A 24,062-nucleotide genomic window follows, 5' to 3' on the forward strand; every position below is an offset into this window, starting at 1 on the left:
AGAAAACAATAACAGAAAATATGGAAATGGCAGACGTGCTATAGGACTTTTTTGTTTGTTAGTAGCGATTGGCCGTCTAACATAGTGAATGACAGTGAAAATGAAGTAGGCTCTGAGGCTAAAACAGAGAAAGATCAGGTTACAAATTATTTATGTAAGTCAGGTGTCTTCAGCTTGCCAGAGCCTGATGAAACTAGTTCTAGAATACTCCAGGAACTGACTGAAGAGATATCTGAGCAATTAGCAATTATCTTTGAAAAGCCCCGGAGAGATTCCAGGGAGCTGGAAAAGAACAAATATAATGCCCATCTATAAAAAGGACAACCCAGGAGTTACAGACAAATCAGCTTAACTTCAGTACTCAGAAAGATAATGGAGCAACTAACTAAAGCAATCAATTTGTAAACATCTAGAAGATGATAAGGTGATAAGTTACAGTGAGCATGGATTTGTCAAAAACAAATCTTATCAAACCAGAATAACAAGCCTTGTGAACAGGGGGAAGCACTAGGTATGGTATATCTTGACTTTAGTGGGTCTTTCGATAACTCACTCACATGACCTACTCATAAACAAACTAGGGAAATACAACCTCAGGATGTTAAATATCGGTTAACTGAATAGTTGAGTAACCTCATGAATTCTTATCGGTTACTCGACTATTCTACAGTCCCCGGGGGCAGGGCCGGCAGCCAATGCAATCTGGCCCCACTGCAGAGGAGCCCCTGCCGCTCTGTACTGCTGCCTCTGATACAGCGGCAGCAGCACAGAGTGCCAGGCGGGAGCTGGTCCACAAGGGGTGCCAGTTTAAAAACCAGCTCCGCTCACGGACTGGCTGCCTGTCGCCCCTCGCTGCTGCCTCTGATACAGGAGTGGCAGTAGCCCCTGTCTGGGGGCAGGGGCAGGGGTGGTCCTGAGCTCCTGGACTCAGCATGAGCCGGGCTGCCTGCCTGCCTACCTCCTAATACACTTTAAATGCAGAGCTGCAGTGGGGGTAGGTCCCAGACCCATCACAAGCCAGGACTGAGACAGGCTGCTGGCCAGGCTGTTAAAAAAATTTCCTGGGGGAAGGGGGATGCATGTAGGCTATAGCATTAACCTATAAGCTTTTGCTTACCGGTTCATCGACTATACCACCCCTCATACAACCTACATGGAGTTACTAAAGACGGGTTCATAAGTGTTTGGAAAAGAGACTACTTATCAGTGGTTCAAATTCAGGTTGGAAGGGCATATCAAGAGGGATCCCACAGGCATCAATTCCAGGTCCTGTTCCATTCAATATCTTCATCGGTGATTTAGATAACAGCATAGAGAGAACACTTGTAAAGCGTGCAGACGATACCAAGCTGGGAGGGGTTGCAAGTGCTTTGGAGGACAAAGTGGAGAAATGGTCTGAAGTCAATAGGATGAAATTTAATAAGGACAAATGCAAAATATTCCATGAACAAAGAAACAATTAGTTGCATACGTACAAAAGTGGAAAACGATTGCCAAGGAAGGAGTACAGCAGAAAGGGATCTGGGAGTCATAGTGGATCACAAGCTAAATATGAACTAACAGTGTAACACTGTTGCAAAAAGAAAAAAAGTGTAAAATCACACTGAGATCTATTAGCATGAGAGTTGTAAGCAAGACATGAGAAGTAATTCCCCAATTCTACTTCATGCTGATTAGGCCTAAACTGGAATACTGTGCCCAGTTCTAGATGCCATACAGGCAGTCCCCGAGTTACGTGGATCCGACTTATGTCGGATCCGCAGTTACAAACGGGGCCCTCCCTCTCCCTGGTCTCCAGCAGACCAGGGAGAGGAAGCAAAGCAGCGGAACACGCGGGCAGCGGACAGCCCAGACGCGTCTGGGCTGTCCGCTGCCCGCGTGCTCCGCGGCTTTGCTCTGCTTGCTCCCCGTCCCCCTGGTCTGCAGACCAGGGGGACGGGGAGCAAAGCAGAGCAAAGCCATGGAGCCCGAGGGCAGCAGGACAGCCACGGCGCATCTGGGCTGTCCCGCTGCCCCCGTGCTTCGCGGCTTTGCTCCGGACGCCTGTGGTACAGCAGCTGGGGCGCTGCCGGTTGGTCCCGTAGCGCCGCTCTTGGCGCTTACTGGACCAACCCGGCAGCACCCCAGCTGCTCTGCCCCAGGCGTCCTGATTCAGCCACTGCTGGTCAGTTTCAGCAGCGGCTGAATCAGGATGCCTGGGGCAGAGCAGCTTGGGTGCTGCCGGGTTGGTCCAGTAGCGCCGAGAAGCGGCGGCGCTACTGGACCAACCCGGCAGCACCCCAGCTGCTCTGCCCCAGGCGTCCCCAAGTCAGCCGCTGCTGAAACTGACCAGTGGCTGACTACAGGAAGCCCCTGCCCCGGGCTTCCTGGAATCAGCCACTGATCAGTTTCAGCAGCAGCTGACTTGGGGATGCCTGGGGTTCTTAAGTTGAATCTGTATGTAAGTCAGAACTGGCGTCCAGATTCAGCCACTGTTGAAACTGATCAGTTTCAGCAGCGGCTGAATCTGGACGCCAGTTCCGACTTACATACAGATTCAACTTAAGAACAAACCTACAGTCCCTATCTTGTACGTAACCCGGGGACTGCCTGTATTTCAAAAAAGACATGGACAAACTTGAGAAAGTCTAGAAAGGAGCAACAATAATGATTAAAGGTCTAGAAAACAAGACCTATGGGGGAAGATTGAAAAAACCTGTTTGTTTAGTTTGGAGAAGGGAAGACTGAGAGGGGACATCATAACATTTTGAAAGTATATAAAAGGTTGTTACAAGGAAGAGGGAGAACATTTTTTCTCCTTAACCTCTGCAGCTAGGACAAGAAGCAATGGGCTTAAATTGTAGCAAGGGAGCGTTAGGTTGGGCATTAAGAAAAGTGTCTTGTCAAAGAGGTGAAGCACTGGAATAAATTGCAAAGAAAGGTTGTGAAATCTCTGTCATCGCAGATCTTTAAGAGCAGGTTAGTCAACACCTTTCAGGGATGGTCTAATACTTAGTCCTGCCTTGAGTGAAGGAGACTATATGAGATTGCCTCTCGCGGGCTCTTCCAGACTTATGAGTCTAAGACTTCTGTGAAGGGAAGCGAGCGCTCATCCACCCTGTCACTAGCACTGCATCCCTTTGCCTTTGAGAGGAGCTGCGTATACTACACTAACACTGCTGTATTGGGGCTGTTTTCTGGGAGGCCTTTTAGAAACTGCTCCAGGATTGACTGCAATCTCCTGTACAGATCATATTGATCAAGTTAAGTCTTGCTGCATTGAATGTAAGGAGTTAGGAGTTCACTGCATTACAAATGCAAATGTTTCCATCTTCATGTGGGAGTGCATGGAACTTCTTTAGGAGGAAGATGTGATTAACGCCATCTCTGGGAAGAATTATTAACTTTAAAGAGCTGTTTGGGACCGCAGTGGGACGTGAGTTTCCAAGGAGGCACTTGCCAGGCCTTTAGAAGCTGAGACCCGGGGAGAGAAACCCATTCTCTATTCATCAACTGCCCCTGGAAACTCTGGATCAATGCTCTCTACATGTATAAAGGGTGGACCAAACTTGGCAATGAGAAAAGGGGTTCATGAACTTGAAATCCATGGAAAATCTACATGTGGGATTTGAAGAACTGCTCACCTGCCCAAGCTCTGGCTGGACTTTGGATGATCTTTGGTACAATTGTCAGCATGTGTTCTTTCACTGATTTTATGTTTTCCCTGTATTGTTTTCAGCTTAAGAATAAAACATGTTTGCTTAGACAGAGCTGTGTGCAGGCCTGCGGACAGGGAGGAAAAGGGAAAACTGCCCCAGGGCACGGTGGTTCAAAGGGACAGAGGAAATGCAAGTCACATTTTGCACAGAAAACTACCAGGGGGTGGACTGTCTTCTTATTCAGCACAATGTACCTCGGGAGGGCCCTGACTGGGCCCGATTCTCCTCTCTGTAACACTGGCACACATCAGGAGTGACTGCTGAAGGCAGTGGCGGGGGAGAGGAGATCCAAGCCTCGTCGGGGGGATGAGAGGGTTGGCCTTGTTCAGGAGTGATCCCATGCGTGCTGTACAAACAGGGCAAGCTGTACTGTGGAGCCCTTCTGCTCTCTGCCTGGCACTCTGCATGTACTGTAACTGCTGTATGAGAGCCCCCTTCCCGCGGCAAAGCTCTGTACAATGGCAAAGAGTTAAGAAGCTCAGGGGCGGTTCTGTGAGAACATTTCTCAGAGGCCAGTGCACTTTGATTTGAAACAACTTTCCATTCCATTTATATCTATAGAATAGGAGGGACTCTGGGGTCCCAGTTTTCCACAAGACCCAGTGTTCATTTCTCTAGCTGTGTGTGACCCCAGGGCAGCTGCCCTAAGAATAACAGAAGTAAGTTCAATGGGAGAAAAAGATCCGCTCTTGATGATGTAAACTCCAAAACACAGTTTTGTGATGCTGATGGCGTAGAATTAGCCCTCGGAAATTACTCGTTTCTTATTTAAATGGATCCTAATAAAAAGAATAATAAATCTATCACATAATCTCAACTATAAATAGCTGTATCACCTCAGAAATGTACTTCTGAGAGAATCCTGGGGCTGAACAGGGTCTAAGATGATGCTCTGTGGTTTTATCTCAGAAAAGCTGTGGGATACCCAAAACTGCTCAGGAAATCATTTTTGTTTGAAATGTTTTGACAAAATTATATTTTTTCATTTTTGTTTATATTTTCCTCACAATGTTTTGAAGTATCATTGAAAAACTGAAACATGAAGTACTTTTCAGTTTTAGTGGTTTTTGGGGCTTTTTTTTATAGCAACCCACATTTTTGGACAAAAGCAGGGGGTTTTCCACAACAATCTCCATGTCAAAAAGCTGCTTTGCAGAGAAAGAGGAAGTAACTTACACTGTGGGAAGTGGAGGTTCCCCAAGAGCTGTGTTACGCTGGGGGTGCTTGCATGCAACTCCATGCGCATGGAGCCAGAGAATTCTTGCCAGGAGCGTCCAACGATCTATGGTGGTACCCTTGCCTGCCTCATGTTTCCATCTGAGGGCAAACCGAGCAAAGTGGGCCAACCCCAGTTCCTTTGCTGCCCACAGATCCAGGCAAGATCTCCCACAGAGCATGGCGTCAGGTAATGAAATACAGACAGGGAGCACACATCTCAAGTGCCCTCCGCTGACCATAGGCAAAGGACTTCCTCATTTCTTCGAATGCCAGTCCCTGGGGCATTCTGCTGCGGGTGGCTGACATGTCGGAGGATGCCGATGGCAGGGACAGTCGCAGGACTGCTGTACCAAGTGACATGTCAGCAGTGGAGTTCTGCACTCGAGCATAATATCTCGTGAACGTGTGAGCGGGACTCCATGTAGCTGCCCTGCAAGGTCAAGTAAAGGTACTTCCTGAAGTGATGCCCTGAGTTGAATGGGCTTTTGTAGAATAAGCCTTTACTCCATGAGGCAGAGGAGGACAAGGATACGACTGGTAACAGCACAGAATACAGTCTGAGATCAATTTAGAGAGCCCGGGGGAAGGGGGGGTGCTGCTTGCTCTTCTTCCCATTCCTCTGATTATTAGGGGACGAGGGGAAAGTACACAGCTTGCAGGCATTCCTCTCATTCCTGGGTGGAGTGGGGAAGGGAGGGGCAGAGGAGTAATTCACACATGCTGTGTACTTTCCCGTTGCTCCCTGATAGTCAGGGGAATGGGAAGAAGAGCAAGCAGTGTCCTGGTACACCCAGCTGCAGCCCCCCCTCTGCCCTCCTGAAACGGCCCCCTTGCCTTGGGCTCACGCTGCTCACGATTTTCTGTCTGGCTTTGTGCTCTGCAGAGAGAGGCTGAGATCATGTCATATGCCAAGGAATTCAGTCTCTTCTAGACACATGCCATTTTGGGGAAACCAGAGAAGTGAGTAGGCTGGGTTATGTGAAATCCTTTGAGATGTTCTGCTGTAGAAACCTCATCCTTGAGGAGTAGAGTGTGGGAGACCTGCCAGCAGGGCACCCAGCTCACCTTTGCTGTTGGCCGAGGTAACGGCCACAAGAAATACAACTTTCACTGATACGTGAGACATGGACCATGGTGTGAAGGGAAAGTTAGTGAATGCCAAAGTACAAGGGCTGTTTTCCTACTGGCTGGAAGGTTCTGATTAGGCTCTTCAAGAAAATGCTAATCAATGGGGGCATGACAATAGAATGGCTCTCTGATGGTCCTGCTCCCTCAGGTAGTAATTACTTACCCCGGGTTTATTACTAAACAAATGTGATTTTCTGGAGAGGATTTCAGTGGTTGTAAAAGGGAACAAACAGAACAAAGTAAATGACTGAGCAAAATCAACAAACATGCAAGTTACATTTAATACGCTAAAGAAACTAGTTACATGTAAGATCTCACCTTGAATGTGGTTCCAGTAATCTTCTTCACAGAGCAGACAGGGTCCACTTCCTTCCCCCAGTTCAGACTCAGTTGTTTCCAGAAGTCATCTTGGGTGGGGTAGCTGGGGAGAACTAATGACCAGGATTACCTCATTCCTCACCCTTAAAAGGGTTTGCATGAGGCAGGTGCCCTCCCATCTTCTCATGTAAAATCACAGAAATCAAGATGTTCCCAGGAAGGTTACGCTCTTTTACGGTTCATTGCTTTTGCTGGAGGAGGGGGAACTTTAACCTTCGTTCCCAGGGGCTATTTAGGCACCTGAAAACTCTAGTTTTCTGGCAGATAATTTAGCAGTTAGCTGACGGGTGCCCTATACTTAATCTAATTTCGATATAAAAAGAAGACAAACAAATATTAGACCCTCTCAGCTCTAATAGCATATTCTGACATCTTGTGTCAAGCCATTTCAGGGACACTGGTTTAGATATATTCTTTGTTCCTACTCTTCAGAAAGAGAGAGATTGCTTCACCTCCTGGGTTTGCTCTCAGCTCTGGGAGGGGAGTGGGGTCAAGTGGATTACAACAAAGGCAGATACATCTGAGATCTAGGTAAGATCATCAGAGTGGCCAGACCAAAGATCCTTCTAGCCCAGTGTCCTGTCTGCTGACACTCGGTAGCAAATGCCAGGTGCTTCAGAGGGAATGCACACAACAGGCAATCACTGAGTGAATCATCCGATCACCCATCTCAGCTTCTGGCAAACAGAGGCGAGGGACATGCAGAACATGGTGTTGGATCCCTGCCCAGCCTGGCTGCTAGTGGAATAGTTCAGACAGAGCTACTTAGTCAGTAGCACTTGATAGTTCAGTATTTGAAATTGAAGGCTAGCAGATGTGAAGACTTCTCTTCAAGAAATCTAGATGTTTGGTTGTCTAGATCTCTCCATGGCAGCTTGAACAACCAGATGGGTAAACAAATGCTATTCCTGTGGTTGGAATGAAATAGCATTTCTCTGCTCCTTGGGGATAATGATGCGTGTGGCTGATGTATGCCAGACTGCTCTAACAGGTTCCACAATTGCTTCATTAACTGGAAGTGCTATTGGACTGGATCTGGTTGTTTGCAGGGCATCTAGGAATTTGTGCCGATCATCTTGTACCTCATCAATGGAGTCAGGATTTCCTTTACAGGATGGCAGAGGAATTACAGATCTCCCTAGAGTATAGATATACCACAGTGGCAACTGCTTCCTTGGGAGATGAAGAATGCAATGTCATCAGTACAAGCAGCGTCATTCATAGTCCTCCTCCTGTGAAGTCAGGAAGATGTGATTGTTCCCTCAGAGAGGAATGGTGGAGTGATGACCTGGCAGAATGCATGGGCTCGGTATCGCTAGCATACGTGTCCTATGCTCCCCAGTATAGCCAGTAGGCTGGGTCACAAGGGGTACCAGCATTCCCAAGGTAAACGCCATGGTGAAGGCTGTAGCAGGAGATCCATCAAGGGATGAAGGCACCAGCCAGGATTGTTGTCGATGAGGCATGGGAACAGCATCTGGCAGACTCTGGGAGAATACTTAGATGGGGGGCCTGTGACAATGGACGCAGCTCAGCGAATGGCGGGACTTTCCATTTCCCCCTTGGCTGAACAAAGCCAAACCCTCTGAGATACCTCCATGTGCCCTGTGCCCTTCTGAGTGAGTTAGACACTGCCCCGACAGCACCTTGCGCAAGTTGGTTTGACGGGAGTGTCTCTATTTCGTATGGTCACCTTGACGGTGTCTGTTAGGAGGGGTGAGTGTGTTCACGTTGGCCTTGTACCATCTTTGCTATTGGAAAGCTCTGGAATGTGTTCGCTATCGGGGGAGGGTGTGGCGAGTGACTGTGCCCAGCACTTGTTAGGAATGCGTGTAGCTGCACTATCAGCCCTGCGCTTGCCCGATTCTGTGGGCAGGTCCTGCCTCACGCCAGGCCCCTGACACCAGGGCTTCTGATTCAGGCGTTATGTCTTCCTACTACAAGGGGCACATATGACACCAGCCACGATGCGTGACACCCTGGGGCAGTCACTGACAAGAAGGAATGGGAAAGGGCATGCCATTCATGAAGCCTGGAGTTCTAGTGAGAAGCTAATTCTCCTTTGGCTACTAGGAGGATGGAGCAGGGTTCCCTGAGGCAGGGACTGGAACAAGAAAAACCCTGCTAAACGCTTGCATCTTACTGAAAACATAGGAACCCACAGTGCACCAAAGGCAATCTCTGCAATGTGTACAGATCAGAGCAAGTGAAGGAGAGCGCTCAGGCCATGGGGTGGAAACACGAGGAGGGCATAGGTCAATGGACACTCCTTTCAAAGAGTCTCCACCTCGGGCTGTGTGGCACACGTGCGCGTGGCCTCAGTGGAAGACACCTGGAGCAGCCTTTGTTTTGATGGACACATTTTAACCAGCTCTGGTGATTTCTAACTCAACAGCCTGCCCTGCCTTTGCTGCATGCTTTTAAGTGGCTCCCCATATGCCAGAGGCACTGTGACGCTGGTGCTAAGGGACACAGGCCCACTGGACAATCACCTATTTCAGACATTTCCCATTAACAGTAGAGTGTGAGATTTTTCTTAATCCCACCACTGCCTTTCTTGGCTAAAACTGCCTTCAAGCCTTGTATAATCCCCTTGGGTCTTCACCTCCCAGCGGGCAACACAGAATGCAAATGAGCACTGTCAGATCACAGGGCACTTGGGGTTGTGAAACCTGAGCAGCAACCACGTCGCTTTTGGTGGATTTCATCTAAAAGGCAGGAATTCTCAGTGCCACAAACCGGGGAGCAGAGGGCCCAAACCAGACTGCATAGAAGATGTTTGTCCTTATAAGACAGAAATAATAAAGGATCAAAATGACAGGAAAATCATTTAGGGGAGTTTTCCAAAATGCAGTATTGGCCTAACGCATCTCCACTGAAGTCAATGGAAGTTTTACCATTTCACTAGTATCCAGGTGACAAGAGATGCTAAATGGGCCTTGCTCTCCATTAGAGGCTAAGCCTCCATCTAAAAATCTCACCTGCACGCTGTATGCACTGTCATCCTCCTTGAGGGACCGAAGGGCATGGGCCACATTTAACCAGCAGGGCTTATGTTAAGTCTTGAGAAATGAGGCATGTAATGGGCACCACTGCTATTCTTGGCCACCGCGCAGTAAATAGAATGCTTTCAGCTGGCACAGCAATGTGTATCGCTTTGGTACTTGCCATTCATGTCAATTTCTGTCTCACTAAGAAACACAGGACGGGACATCAGACAACTTGGATGTGTCACATTCAGTGTGCTGGGTGTGCTCTTTATTAACAATTTTGTCTCACTCTTCCCCGTATTAACCAGGATCCCTTCCATTCTGGATTCACGGGGCTAGGAAAGAGTCCTAACTGGGCATCCCTAGCTGAAAGGCCTGGGCGTGTAACAAACACCATTGCTTCTAGCTCTGACAGGTACATTTAGTTTCATTCCACACAACCCTGGTGGAATGCAGTTCCACACGCAGGGCCAGGCGAAATGGCAGGGCCTCAATGTGCAGATGTGGGGAGGAAGGGTTTAGATTTATTAGGAACTGGGGAAACTGTAGGGGAAGGGGGAGCCTGAGCAGGAAAGATGGGCCAAAAGGGAATCAGGCTGCTGGCACTTAAAATGAAATAGGCCATAGAGCAATTTTTAATGTAAAGGCTGGGGGAAGCCAATGGGTGCGGAGGAGCATGTGGATCGGATAAGGCCGGTATTTAGCAAGAGGGATGTACAATCCTGTTCAATTTGCTAACAAGTTACATTTAACTGATTAAACAGGGGCAGGCTGGAGCAGCACCCCCCCCACACTGCAGGTAGGGGCTGCTTCCAGACCTACGCAGGACTGCCGGCCCCCAGCCTGCACGAGGCCAGAAGTGGCAGCCCCACACATTTTCCCTCTGCTCCAGCCTCACTCCCCTCAGCCCCATGATCCCCCCAGCCTGATCCCCTGCATCGCCCCATGCCCCTCAGTGCAACCCCTGTCCCCTCCCATCGTGCCCCAGCACCCTCTTTCACCCCTCAACCCCACCTCTCTGTGCTCCCAGTGCACTCACCAGCAGGGCAGCCGCACTGGGGCGGGGGGAGGGGCAGAGTCTCTTCCTTGCCCAGCCCAGCCCTTTGCCTGCAGCTCCAGGGCTGGGCTGCCCAGGGCTGGCTCCAGCCCGGCCAGATGCTGTGAGGCATGGGGAAGGGGCTCCTTGCGCCTGCGCACAACCCATGGGAAGCAGCATGGCACAGCCTGGGCCCCAGCATGCCACGTGTGCCGGCCACCCTACCCTGGATCTGCAGAGCAGATCGAGCCCTGCCCCCTCCCAATGCAGGAGGCAGCCCCAGGGATGCGCACACGCCTCTCCCACTACTCACCCCCAGCAGGAAGACAGAGCTGGTGCTCCAGCCTGCAGCTGTGCGGCTGAGGCTCGAGCCACTGCACTGGCTCCCTGCCACACGGGGTGGGGGAGCTGGGCTGAGCTCCCGCCTCGTGTGCCGCTGCTGGCAGGCATGCCAATGGGTGCCAGTCCCTGCCACCTAGGTTTGCAGATGCCCTTAGCTTCTTTTTTGCTTTGTGGAGAGTTATTTGTCTAACTGATGAGTACTGCCGTGGCGCCTTAGAGACTAACAATCATAGACCTAAACTTAACAAACAGCAAACGGTCTGGTAGCACTTTAAACACTAACAAAACCTGTAGATGGGATCATGAACTTTTGTGGGCACAACCCACTTCTTCATTAATCTTTAAAGTGCTACCAGACTATTTGCTGATTGTTAAGTTTATCCTGTACAGACTAACTTGGCTACCCCCTGAATCAGAGATATAGGATCATGAGCTTTCGTGGGAAAAACCCACTTCATCAGATGCCAGCGCTCAAATGTGCTTACTACATGGGTGTACATAAAAACACAGCACATGTGCTGAAGCACATCATGGCTCTTCCCCTGCTCCAAAGAAACAGCAGCAATTAAGCTCTAGATCTAAATCCTTTGTTTTGGAGAAGCCTCTGATTTCCAGAGTGGCGCTGCTTATTTTCCTTTGCCACTTGAAGACATGTCTCTTTTCTGCTCATTACAAGGGTGTCAACATGTACAGCAAATCTAGGCTGGGAAAGAGATAGGGATTTATTCATTTAATGATGAATTGCAAAAGTGAGATTGCAAAAAACTTTATACCGCAATTTTGGCATCACTAGTTTGCAAACAGATATAGACAAATCCACACACTCCCTGGCTGTGTCTAGACTACATGCCTCTGTCGGCAGAGGCATGTAGATTAGACAGATCAGCAAAGGCAAATAAAGCTGCGATTTAAATGATCGCGGCTTCATTTACATTTACATGGCTGCCGCGCTGAGCCGACAAACAGCTGATCAGCTGTTTGTCGGCTCGCGCGCTAGTCTGGATGTTCCCCCTGTCGACATCAAAGCCCTTTGTCGGCAGCCCCGTTATTCCTCGTGGAATGAGGTTTACCGGGGCTGCCGACAAAGGGCTTTGATGTCGACAGGGGGAACGTCCAGACTAGCGCGCAAGCCGACAAACAGCTGATCAGCTGTTTGTCGGCTCAGCGCGGCAGCCATGTAAATGTAAATGAAGCCGCGATCATTTAAATCGCAGCTTCATTTGCCTTTGCTGAACAAACAAATCGACATGCCTCTGCCGACAGAGGCATGTAGTTTAGACGTACTCCCTTAGTGCAGCCACCACTATAGCCCATAAAAGTGTGGATATAGCTATAGCTTATTATTTTAAGGCACACTGTGGCAGGTTAGTACTAGTTAGGGATGTAAGCAGTTACCCAGGGAGCAGTAGCCTTATACTGGCCAGGTTACCTGGTAACCACTTAACCAGAGGGCTGGGCAGGGGAGCAGCCCCCTGCCCATGGCATGGTGGGACCCCAGCTGTCTGGAGTGCCCCCCCCACCTGTGGGGGGCTGGCCAGACCTCAGCCACACGGTTAACCAGTTAAGTGATTGCAATTATATTGTTCAACCAGTTAACTTTTTAAATGGCTATTTACGTCCTTACACTAGTAGCTATGGTAACTGGTGGGTCCAACACAACAGTCGCAAATTTGATGTTTGTGGCAATTCCACCATGCTCACTAAATGGATGATAAAAAGGTCAGGGTTAGGCATACTGATGAAGTACTGCAGGGAATCTTGCAGAGCAGCTGCCCATGCTGTAGCTGTTCCGTAGATTGTTTTCAGTCTTCATGGTCCAGCTGCAAATTCCCTTGGGGAACAGATACTTCCAGGCCAGAGTACATGTGGAAAACCAGGAAAATTAACCCATATTAACTAAAGGTCTCAATTTGAAGTGGATGAATTAAAGTGCATTAAAGTTAACTTCCAACAAACATTAAATAAACTGAATTAGGGCCCCTTTAATTTTGAACAGCAACATCCACACTGGGATTTAGTGAGGGTAACAAAACTCTTCAAATTCACACCTTAATTTGGATTAATTTTCCTGAATGCAGCCATGTGGACAAACCCTCCGTTACACCATGTAAAGGGCTAATGAAACCGCTGCCTTACGTAGGGGGCAGAGTATCCAATTTCTGGGTTTCTCATTTTATGGTTTCAAGTTGGCAGGAAAAGAAAAACATTCCTTAAAATGCTATGAATGTTGTGGAAATATTTGCAGGATCTAATTCTGCCAAGCCCATACAACATTCCACAGTGCATACACATACGCTTGCTAGCTAGCTTGCTCTTTGCAATGATATTTATTAAACATTCATGGATTTCCTGATTTAAAAAAGCCCTGCAAAAGAACAATGCCAAAGAGTGACTCTTGGTTGAAACTGACAAGATGCCAGAATTTGCAAAAACAGAGACAGGACACATCCTTTCCTTTATTACCACGGCACTGACCCTGCCAGTACTCTCCCTGTTCTAGAGATCGAGTGCGCCCGCATGGTCTGCAGTCATGAACATTTCACCAGCACCAAATTAGTATAAAACACTTCCCATGTGTGTCATTATTTCTTTCAAATGGGATTGCTATGGTCTCTAATCTTCTCTAGACCGTAAGCATAACTGTGCAATGCTTTCCAGCTGCTGAAATGGTTTGTTACGCATGGCAAGGGCTGAACTGGTAGCGAGAGTCCTAGTCTATTTCCAGCATATCCTGGAGTCATGCCATGATGCAACCAGAACAGTTAAGAGTGGCTTTTAGACAAGGAACCCAGGTTTCAGTAGGTGCCTCTGACCCAACTTCCGCAGAATGAGACGTCACAACTGTGTGTGAGCCACGGCACATGGAAGGCTATACTCCCTTCTTTACATCCACAAGGGGAAGTGACCATTCTGTAGGGGAGCAGCAGTGCAGCAGCATAATCCTTAAATTATTTCCAGCCTCAGCTATCACACTTTAGAGAAGGTTTTCTAATGAGCTGTTTAAATAGTAATTAGAGGCCAGCACTGAAGAGGGAGATAAAGTACCCAGTGGGTATCTAACTCAGTAGGGAAGGACCCGATAAGAAAGAATGGAATGAGTTTTCTTCTGGGATCAAATCCAAACAGCAATTATTCCCTTGATATCACGCTGCTTAAACAGGAACAGATTGAAAAAATATTTTACAGTGGCTGGTGATGAATGGGCTACTTTACAATCATTTTACTAGCAAGGGACTGTTTTTTCACCAGTACCTTAGATAGGAAAGGATCCAAACACCACTAATATCTGTTCTTATTTACACAAAACAATGATACATTTGATATTAAAAAGCTTCATATCTCCCACAGCAGATAAAAGGGACTCTGGAGGTTTCCAAATACTTTTTTCTGCAGGCAATCAAGCACTAATTTTATGTTTTGGAACAAGGAGCTGAACTTGGGTTAACAACACTCTTAGATCAGAGGCTGCCAGGTCACTGACCCTTCACTGTTTTAAGGAAGAAGCACTACACGGCACTAAAAATAAGTCTTGCTCCCCTAATTATGTCGACTTTGTTCCCATCAAAGCTGGCTGCCGTGAGCTGTGACATTCATGCAGAATGGCATGACTCAAACCTAACACTCCCGCGCTGTCACCCGTAGGTGTCTGTACATTTAATCCACTTGAACATCTTAATCAGCAGATTCTCTCACCATTCAGCATCATTAAGAGATCCACTGTGTCGCAACACCAAAATAATTCCTTATGGGATCATTCATGGTAAAAGTAAAAGATCAAACCGTCAATTTTCTCCCATATTCTGGCAGCTCGGGGAGCTGCTGGGGGTTTGGCGCACACTGCTATAAATTAAGCAAATTACAAAAGCAGTGTTCAATACAACATTCAGGGCAGATTCTCTAAGGGTACGTCTACACTACAGCGCTAATTCGAACTAACGCATCTAGAACTAAAAACTAGTTTGAATTAGCGTTTTGCTAATTCGAACTAGCGCATCCACATTAAGTGGACCCTGAACTGGGGTTAAGGATGGCCGGAAGCAGTGCCAGCAGGGCATCAGATTAGGACTTAGAGCGTGGAGATGCTGTCTCAGGCTAGCCGAGGGCTGTGCTTAAAGGGTCCCGACCCTCACCCCGGACAGACAGTTCTCAGGGGTGCCCTGCTTGCAAAGCAGTCCTGGCTTGAAGTGCCCTGAGTGCCCACACTGGGCACATCACAGCACTCGGCCATCAGCCCGGCTGCACTTGCCGCAAGCTGCCATCTGGGGAGAAGGGGCAATTGGGGGGCTGCAGGAGAGCTTCCACCCCCAGAAGCCCACAGAGCCAGCCCAGTACTCCCCGTCGGGGGCTCGTGCCCCATTCCTCCCTCACCTCCTTCCACTTACCCTTCCCTAGCCCCTCTTCTTGATGTACAAAATAAAGATAACGTGTCTTCCAAAATGGAATCTGTCTTTATTGAACAAAACTCGGGGAGACTGGGAAAAAGAGGTGGGAGAGGGGAAGAGAGAGGCTGGGAGAGGAGAGGGCAACTAAAATGATCAGGGGTTGGGAACAGGTCCCATATGAAGAGAGGCTAAAGAGACTGGGACTTTTCATCTTAGAAAAGAGGAGACGGAGGGGGGACAGGATAGAGGTCTCTAAAAGCAGGAGTTGGGTGGAGACGGTGCATATAGAAAAGTTCTTCATTAGTTCCCATAAAGAAGGACTAGAGGACACCAAAGGAAAGGAATGGGTAGCAGGCTTCAAACTAGTAACAGAAAGTTGTTCTTCACAAAGCAAAGAGTCAACCAGTGGAACTCCTTGCTGCAGGAGGCTGTGAAGGCTAGAACTGGAACAGAGTTTAAAGGGAAGTGAGATCAAGTCATGGAGGTTGGGTCCATGGAGTGCTATTAGCCAGGGGGTAGGAGTGGTGTCCCTGCCCAAGGTTTGTGAAAGGCTGGAGAGGGATGGCACGAGACAAATGGCTTGGTCACTGTCTTCGGTCCATCCCCTCCAGGGTCCCTAGGGTTGGCCGCTGTCGGCAGACAGGCTACTGGGCTAGATGGACCTTTGGTCTGACCCAGGATGGCCACTGTAAGCTCAGGGTTGGAGGACCCCCTTGATTCTCTTGCACACCTGCTCCTGGGTGGCCAGGCTGGCAGCTCTCCTGCCCAAGCCGGCCACTTTCCTGTGCCTAGTGCGGAGATCGTGGACGAGGTCCACGATGTCCGCACTAGCCCAGGCGGGTGCCCGCCTCTTGCGGTCCCGGGCAAGCTCCCGGGAGCCACCAGCCTGGTCCCGGGAAGAGGGGGAGGGCTGGGGGGCATCGGGTGGGTGGCTCGATCCGTGCGAGGTGCAGGGTCTGCTGGCTGGGTGCTGGCAGGCTTGCACCTGGCACGGGCACCGTAGCCAGCCCGTGCCCCTTTAAGGGCTCCGGGGCCGGGAGGGGGGCAGACGAGTTTCCTTGATGTTGGCCAGAGTGGCCACCAGGGAAACCTGGGAAGGGCTAGCCTCCCACTAGTTCGAATTAAAGGGCTACACACCCCTTAATTCGAACTAGCTAGTTTGAACTAGGCTTAATCCTCGTGGAATGAGGATTACCTAGTTCGAACTAAGCGCTCCGTTAGTTCGAATTAAATTCGAACTAACGGAACGCTAGTGTAGCGCCTATGAAAGTTAGTTCGAACTAACTTTGTAGTGTAGACATACCCTGAGAGATTATTCATATTCATTATGTGTGTTACGTAATTCTTGGCAGCCCCAGCCCTAGGTCAGGAACCCATTGTGCTGAGCACGGTACAGACACCAAACAAAAAGTTGGTGGCTGTCTCAAAGCGCTTCCAGTCTCAGCACTGCACAAGTTCACAGAAAGGTGCTGGTGCCCTCTGAGACTGCAGAACTCCACAGGGGCATGCAGCAAACGTGGACTCACGCACCAGACTCTGATTTACGAGAGAAGGCAAAAGGAAATGTGAAACTCTCTGCAGCCATCAGGGGCTGCAGTCCAGGCCCATTGCTATGCACCTGTATTCTCCTGGTGGGAGAGAGATGTCGCAGGGGTTTCACATGCTAAATATCACAAGTTCCTGACTCACAGAAGTACAGTTAAAGACAGCATGTAGATGTCATTCTCCATTAGTTAGGATGTAGTGATGACACGCATGAACCCAATCCCCTCTGCCTCTCTCCTGCTGCCTACTAACCCTGCATCCCTCCACGCCTGCTCCCTCCCGGATGTACAGGTCAGTGTGGCCATGGCTCTGCTCTCTGGCTCCACCCATTCAGTCTGCAGGGAGAGATCAGCTTCATGGGGTTAAATGGGACTTGGCATTTAGACTCATTTCTCCCGTGCAGTAACTAGTCTCAGCGCTTTGGGGTTTCACCTGGCTACGCAATGCAGAGAAAGAAACTGTCCTTGAGGCACCAATAGGACCCATCCACAAACCCTGGGCATAGAAGGACAGAAGGCAAAGCAGATCCGGAAGCTCCCCAGAGCGTGCGCAGGACTTTGTCCTGGCACAGCATGACTGGTCTGGAGGAAGGGAGTGCAAAGGGCCAACTGCCCAAGCTAACACAAGAACCACTGCAGGACAGAGGGCGCCAGATGGTCCCACACTTCAGAGAGCGGGTACCAGGACTCGGGCCCTGGTAATTCTGCAGGTCACTCCTGGAACCCCGTGCGGAATTCACTGCCATCGACTGCAACACAGGAGCTGATTAGTCACCTCATAGACTCATAGACTTTAAGGTCAGAAGGGACCATTATGATCATCTAGTCTGACCCCCTGCACAGTGCAGGCCACAGAATCTCACCCACCCCTCCCAGAATAATCCTCTCTCCTATATCTCAGATATTGAAGCCTTCAAATACTTTGAAGACCCAAGATGCAGAGAATCCTCCAGCTGTGATCTGTGCCCAATGCTACAGAGGAAGGCGAAAAACCTCCAGGGCCTCTGCCAATCTACCCTGGAGGAAAATTCCTTCCCGACCCCAAATATGGCGATCAGCTAAACCCTGAGCATGTGGGCAAGACTCACCAGCCAGACACCCAGAAAGTTCTCTATAGTAACTCCTATCATCCCTCCATTGACCTATTCCCACTGATAATCAATGGTCAATTAGTTACCAAGATCATGTTATCTCATCAAACCATCCCCTTCATAAACCCATCTAGTTTAATCTTGAAACCAGATAGATCTTTTGCCCCCACTACTTCCCTTGGAAGGCCGTTCCAGAACCTCACTCCTCTAATGGTTAGAAACCTTCGTCTAATCTCAAGTCTAAACTTCCTACTAGCCAGCTTATATCCATTTGTTCTTGTGTCCACATTGGTATTAAACTTAAATAATTCCTCTCCCTCCCTGGCATTTATCCCTCTAATATATTTAAAGAGAGCAATCATGTCCCCCCTCGGCCTTCTTTTGGTTAAGGTAAACAAGCCAAGCTCCTGGAGTCTCCTTTCATAAGACAGGTTTTCCATTCCTCGGATCATCCTAGCGGCCCTTCTTTGTACCTGTTCCAGTTTGAATTCATCCTTCTTAAACATGGGAGACCAGAAATGCACACAGTATTCCAAACGGGGTCTCACCAATGCTTTGTATAATGGCACTACCACCTCCTTATCCCTACTGGAAATACCTCGCCTAATACATCCCAAGATCGTATTAGCCTTTTTCACGGCCATGTCACAATGGCGGCTCATAGTCATTTTATAATCAACCATGACTCCGAGGTCGTCCTCCTCCTCCGTTACTTCCAACTGATGTGTCCCCAGCTTATAATGCCACCATGCGACAGTGCTTGGCCAGAAGCTGCGAAATGGGACCCCAGGACTCGGTGTTTTGCTCCACTGGAGGATTTGCAGCAAAGGGGAGAAAAGGAAAGAGTGTGCTTCAGAAGAAGCCATAAACCATCCCAGCCCTTGGAAAGCATCCAGCCTCCAGTGGGAAGCTGAGCCATGCCTTGGAGGGGATGGGAGTCCCCTTGGAAGCTAGTCAGAAATTTCAAGTCTCTGCTGCTTCCTTCTCCTTATAATGAGAAGCTAGATCAGCAAGCCCATCCCTCATTCCCTGCATGTGACGGAGGTTCTGGCCAGTGCCTGGGAATAGGGCTGTAGCAAATCGTCAGCACCAAGGACCTCAGAGGGGAAGAGGTTTGTGAAATAGACACCGGCTGGCTGCATGGCAGATATCGGGAGAGCTTCCAAACTCCCACTGAAGCAAGAACAAGCCAACAGAGCAAGAGGCAGAGGGCTGAGGGCTGTTCCGTCTTCGGAGGGGCACATTCCAGGAGCATATACTGACATACCGGAGCAAAACCAGCCTTCGAAGCAGGAGGAAAGGCCGTCTTTTCAAGTTCTCTGTTTAAACAATAAGGGTGACGGTATTCCAGTGGCCACCGGTGTTCCTACAGGCGATTGGGGAGCCTTGCCTGACAAGCCATAGATCACACAGCTGTGTTATTCACTCACACGTAGCCTCAGCACTGCACCCCAACCTTTCCCTATCTCCCAGTGCCTACTGGGCAGCCTCTGTTCATGGTCACAGTCTTACATCTCCTGGCTCAGCAGCGCCAGTGGGAGAGACCCAAGTCAGGGTGCAAACGTAACCAGAACTGCTATCGTCCATATGTTGACAGCTTACCCCAAAGGGATAATCATCAGGAGAAGTAGCCTGTGTTGGATGGATGGTGGGTTTCCTTTCTGCTGGTGACAAGCACACATCATTTTCACGTCCTTTGTTTGCCAGTCAATAGAGACCATTTTCTGCACCATTCCCATGGCTGCAGTGCAGCAGAAAGCCCCGTCTCCCAGAATTAAATGGAATGGGGTCAGTCTAGGAATGCCCTTGCTCCAAATGACAGGAGACACATACCAACAGCACAGTGGTGCAGACACATGGCTGTAGGCATTGAAGCGTGCTTTATGGCAACAGGAGACATTGGTCAGCATTGTCCCCCAGTCTTGGCATCACCAGTGGGAAAGAAATAATCTTGGTTGGATGACTCCTCCAAGGCACAGTGGGGGGGGGGGGGGGGGGGCTTGGAATCCTTATTGTATATACAGAGAGATATACCTACCTCACAGAGCTGGAAGGGACTTGGGAAGTCATTGAATCCAGTCCCCTGCCCTCATGACAGGACCAAGCACCATCCCTGACAGATTTGCCCCAGCTCCCTAAGTGGCTCCCTCAAGGATTGAACTCACCACCCTAGGTTTAGCAGGCCAATGCTCAAACCACTGAGCCATCTCTCCCCCCTGCCTTGATACTTGCAGAAATTCCTTAATCCACCCATTCTCTTCCAACATTTTCATTCCAGGGTCAACTTCATGGGCAGGACATGTTCCTCCAGCCTCACCTCCCAAGCTCTCTGCCTGTTAGCAAAACGTTACTTTGTGAGCAACCTAGAGCTGTGCGTTTCCCCTTGCAGTTCAGTGAGGAGTACCCCATCTTACTGGTCTTCTGGGAGTTTGACCCTAAATAAGTGTGTCAGCGGAGCAAGAGTTATTCTACAGCACTCCTAGGCAGAAGTCACAAGCATTGGTGGGGAATAACTGGGATGTCTGCCAAGATATTATTCTGATTGGGATGATTACACAAAGCAATAGAGTAAACAGCTCTTGCCTACTGGGTACAGCATGGCAATAAGAAAGAGATCCCAGGCATACTCCTGGCTCTGCTCAAGACCTGGTGTGTGATCGCAGATCATTTAACAGGCACGTGCCTCAGTTTCCCACATTCTAAAATACAGAATCACATGCTTCACAGGGGGCTTGTGAGTGATGATGAACTGACGTTAGGAAAGTGCTTTGAGGTCCTTGGATGGAAAGTGCCAGAGGAGGCCCAGGCATTACTATAGGCGAAGGGTTGACACTGATGATTAGCTAAGAAGGGAATTTAGATTCCTGTAAACATTTGGCACAGTAATCAATGTGCAAGGCAAGTACATTTTGGACCAGTGTTCACACTACAGCTGCATTCGCCGGATTCCCCTAATCCCAGGGCTCTGTGATCAGGGGGACATGTGTAAGGAAATGTGTGATGAGGATGAGAGGGACTCAGCCCAGCAATAGGCCCGCTCACCACTCCTGTTAAGAGATGCTTTCCCGCTAACTGGCTGCTGAAACATGGATGAGCAGAAAGGAACCGAAATCCAGAGGCCTACGAGCTCCTTCAACACTTGTCATTTCTCCCTTCACAGTAGAACACCCACCCCATAAACACACACAGACACACACGCTCCTCTCCTATCAAATGGATCACACAGAAACCTGTCTGCTGAGTGCTGGTCACTCCACTGTCTGCCATTCCAGGTGGCAAAGCCAGATGCAGCTAAGTCGTTAGGAAGCACGGAGCCATGCGAATCCATGCAAACGTGGGCGCGTTGCAACACGGAGGAGGCTGCCTGGCAGAGACCTGTGCAGCCTTTCATGAGCAGTCAGTAGACAAGCTTAGTGCACTCTGATGAAAAACAAATGTCTCCAGAATCAGAGGGGTAGCCGTGTCAGTCTGAATCTGCAAAAGCAGAGAGGAGTCCCGTGGCACTGTCAGCCGACGGTCAGGGCAGTGTGTGTGTGTGTGTGTGTGTGTGTTTCCGAGAAAAGGTTTAACGTCCGTGTCTTTACTGCAAGGACTGGGGTCCCGTCGCAAAGGGTAGCCAGCAGGCCAACAGACGCCCCTTATTTATAGGAAGAGCTTATTACACCTCAGATTTTAGCTGCTAGGATACAAAAATCACTTCGCAGCGGGCAGCCTGGGAAAGACTGAGAGGTGCCCCAACGGACCTGTCACCTGGATGTGACACAGATCCAAACGCCCAAGCTCTTCCTATACCCTTATGACCGGCTGAAGTTCTTTTAAATTGTGCTTGGTTCTGTTACAGCAACTGAAGGAGTCAGGTTAAAAACTTAAACAGTTACAGGTTTATTAAAAAAGCTTATAAAAGCATATGGTTACAATGGCTATTGCTCTCTTTCTTAACTGTTAGCAAATACAGCTATTTAAAAAAATGTTACAAAGAAAATAAAGATAGAAAATAGAAATAATGGTACCAAGTGACAGCTTAATCTTTAAAGAGCTCTAAGTCTATGTGTACACTTAAGACAAAGGACCACATCCAGGTACAATTTTTACCCCCTTCTGTGCCTCTCGACTCCAGCGTGTCAGGCCAGGGCCGGTCCCTCAATTCCTAGGAAAGACGAATATGAGGTGGGTGTCCCCTTGGAACCTCGGGAGATCAAACACCTAACCTGACCAGCAGATAGATGGTAGATTGATGCTCAAAGTAAATGTGCTGCTGGACCCATCTTTATACCCCTGGGGGCCCGTATCCTCTTTCTTATCTAAGATGCTGAATTATACTGGTCCGTTTTGTGGCGCCAGTTCTTACAAGCAAGTTTCAAGTTAATTTACACTTGCAAGAGAGAGAACTAAATTGTGAGTACTAGACATTTTTTTACTGGGCAAGAGATTCCTCCCCCCGCGGATGGATGTGTGTTCGTATCAATATGGGATTAAGTCAAGGGCACTCCTCTGCAGCCTCTTGGTCAGCAATTGGCATATCTCTGTTTACAGCCATTCACGATCACACAGCCTGGGCCTTCTGCTCTGTGTGCCCTGTATGCTCCAGGCAAGCAAAAATGGATGTTACAAGGGGGGGGTTCCTGTCTGGCTACAGGCACCTTATAGACTAACTGACACGCATCTGACGAAGTGGGTCTTTGCCCACGAAAGCTTCTGCTCCAACACTTCGGTTAGTCTATAAGGTGCCACCGGACTCCTCGCTGCTTTTGCAAATGTCTCCAGAGGTTCGTTTCAATTTGAGATGCCTGGCAAGAGTCCCAGCAAAACACACTTGGCTGGCACTTGAGGGGCTGTAGCCAGACACGAACCCCATCTTGGTTTCCGCCCCCCCCTCCCCCTGCCAGAGAGCAAGAGAAAGGCAGTCAGCCTTTGATGCCCTGGGAACGCAGGTGTGCTGCCTGTCCCTGACTCTACCATAAACAGAAACCAGACAGTAAATGGCCTAGCTCACGACCCGGGGCCTCCCGCCGGCCTGATGGCTAGTACCAGTAATTGACACGCCTGCACTGTCCCAGAAGAGGAATCTTCGCCCATCACATACCAGAGGTGCCCATTGTCTGCATTTTCCCAGGTGTGAATTATGCTTTGCACCCTTTGTGGGAAACTTGGTGTTCAAAGCCATTTTTCCTAATTGGCCACTTGAGACCAGGAAGAAGCCTACGTGACCCAAGGGGTATAAAGAGGGTTTAGTAGCCCACCCCATTGGAGCTCCAATCATCTATACCTGCTGGCAGGTATTGATTGTCTCCCGAGGTCTGTGGGACGCCCAACCTCGTCCTACTTCTTCCCGAGGGATTGAGAGAAAGACGCTGGCCACGCCAAGTCTGGAATGCAGGGGTGAGAATATATACCTGCTAGGTGTCTATTTGCATGCATTTAATAAGAGCTCAGAGAACCAAAAGGGCTTCATGGTACCTGTAAGTGACTTCTTAGTGTAATTTCTGTCCTGTCCTTTGTAGTGGCTGTGTTATCTGTAACACAGCAGTAGCATTTAACAACTAAGTTTACCCTGTAACAATAAAATAGTAACTGTTTAAGCTTTAACCTGACTCCTTCAGTTGCTGTAACAGAACCAAGCACAATTTAAAAGAACTTCAGCCGGTCATAAGGGACTCACTGCCCTGATCGTCGGCTGACAGGGGCCTATCAGGTGGGCCTCAGACACAGACCCAGGTAAGGCTGCACTTTGGGACAACTCAAAGCTAGAGATTCCGGTTTGAGCAGACTGCTGGAAAACCACAGGGATCAGCCACTCTCGGTACTTCTGCTTCAGAACTGGCCGCTCTCCTGAGGCACCAGCTGCATGCACGCAGCTACAAGCAGCACTCGGACTGGACCGAGACCGCAGTGGTGGATCCCAACCTGTCCTGCATCCATGGCTGTGGCTGCTCCGCCTGCTACAGCTCACAGGGCACCTGACAGTCCCTTGCCAGCTGGCCGTTCTCCGGAGAGGCACGTTCAGGACCCTAGAAACAGTCCCAGTTTAGAGCCAGAATAGAACAAACCCTCAATGATGGGACGGGACTGCTCAGAGGAACAGGGCTCTTGGCCCAGTCGTGATAGGCACCACGTGTACAAATCGACCACAGGCATCACCACGCTGCAGGCCAGGGCTGCTTCTGTCCCCTTGTCATGGGGACAGACCCATGGAAGGGCGACAAGATGGGGTAAAGCCTGTTGGTGCTTCTTTTGCCTGTTAGCCCGGCAAGCCTC

At 49.2% G+C, this 24,062-nt stretch overlaps 1 protein-coding gene across 11 annotated transcripts in view; it reads right to left on the reverse strand.

The window, feature by feature from the left end:
• The window catches only part of EXD3 (exonuclease 3'-5' domain containing 3), a 347,824-nt gene that overhangs the window by 103,069 nt on the left and 220,693 nt on the right, over positions 1-24,062 (reverse strand). The window lies entirely within an intron of this gene.

The sequence above is a fragment of the Pelodiscus sinensis genome, chromosome 23, assembly GCF_052426305.1.
Source record: "Pelodiscus sinensis isolate ZL-2025 chromosome 23, ASM5242630v1, whole genome shotgun sequence".
NCBI lineage: Eukaryota > Metazoa > Chordata > Testudines > Trionychidae > Pelodiscus > Pelodiscus sinensis.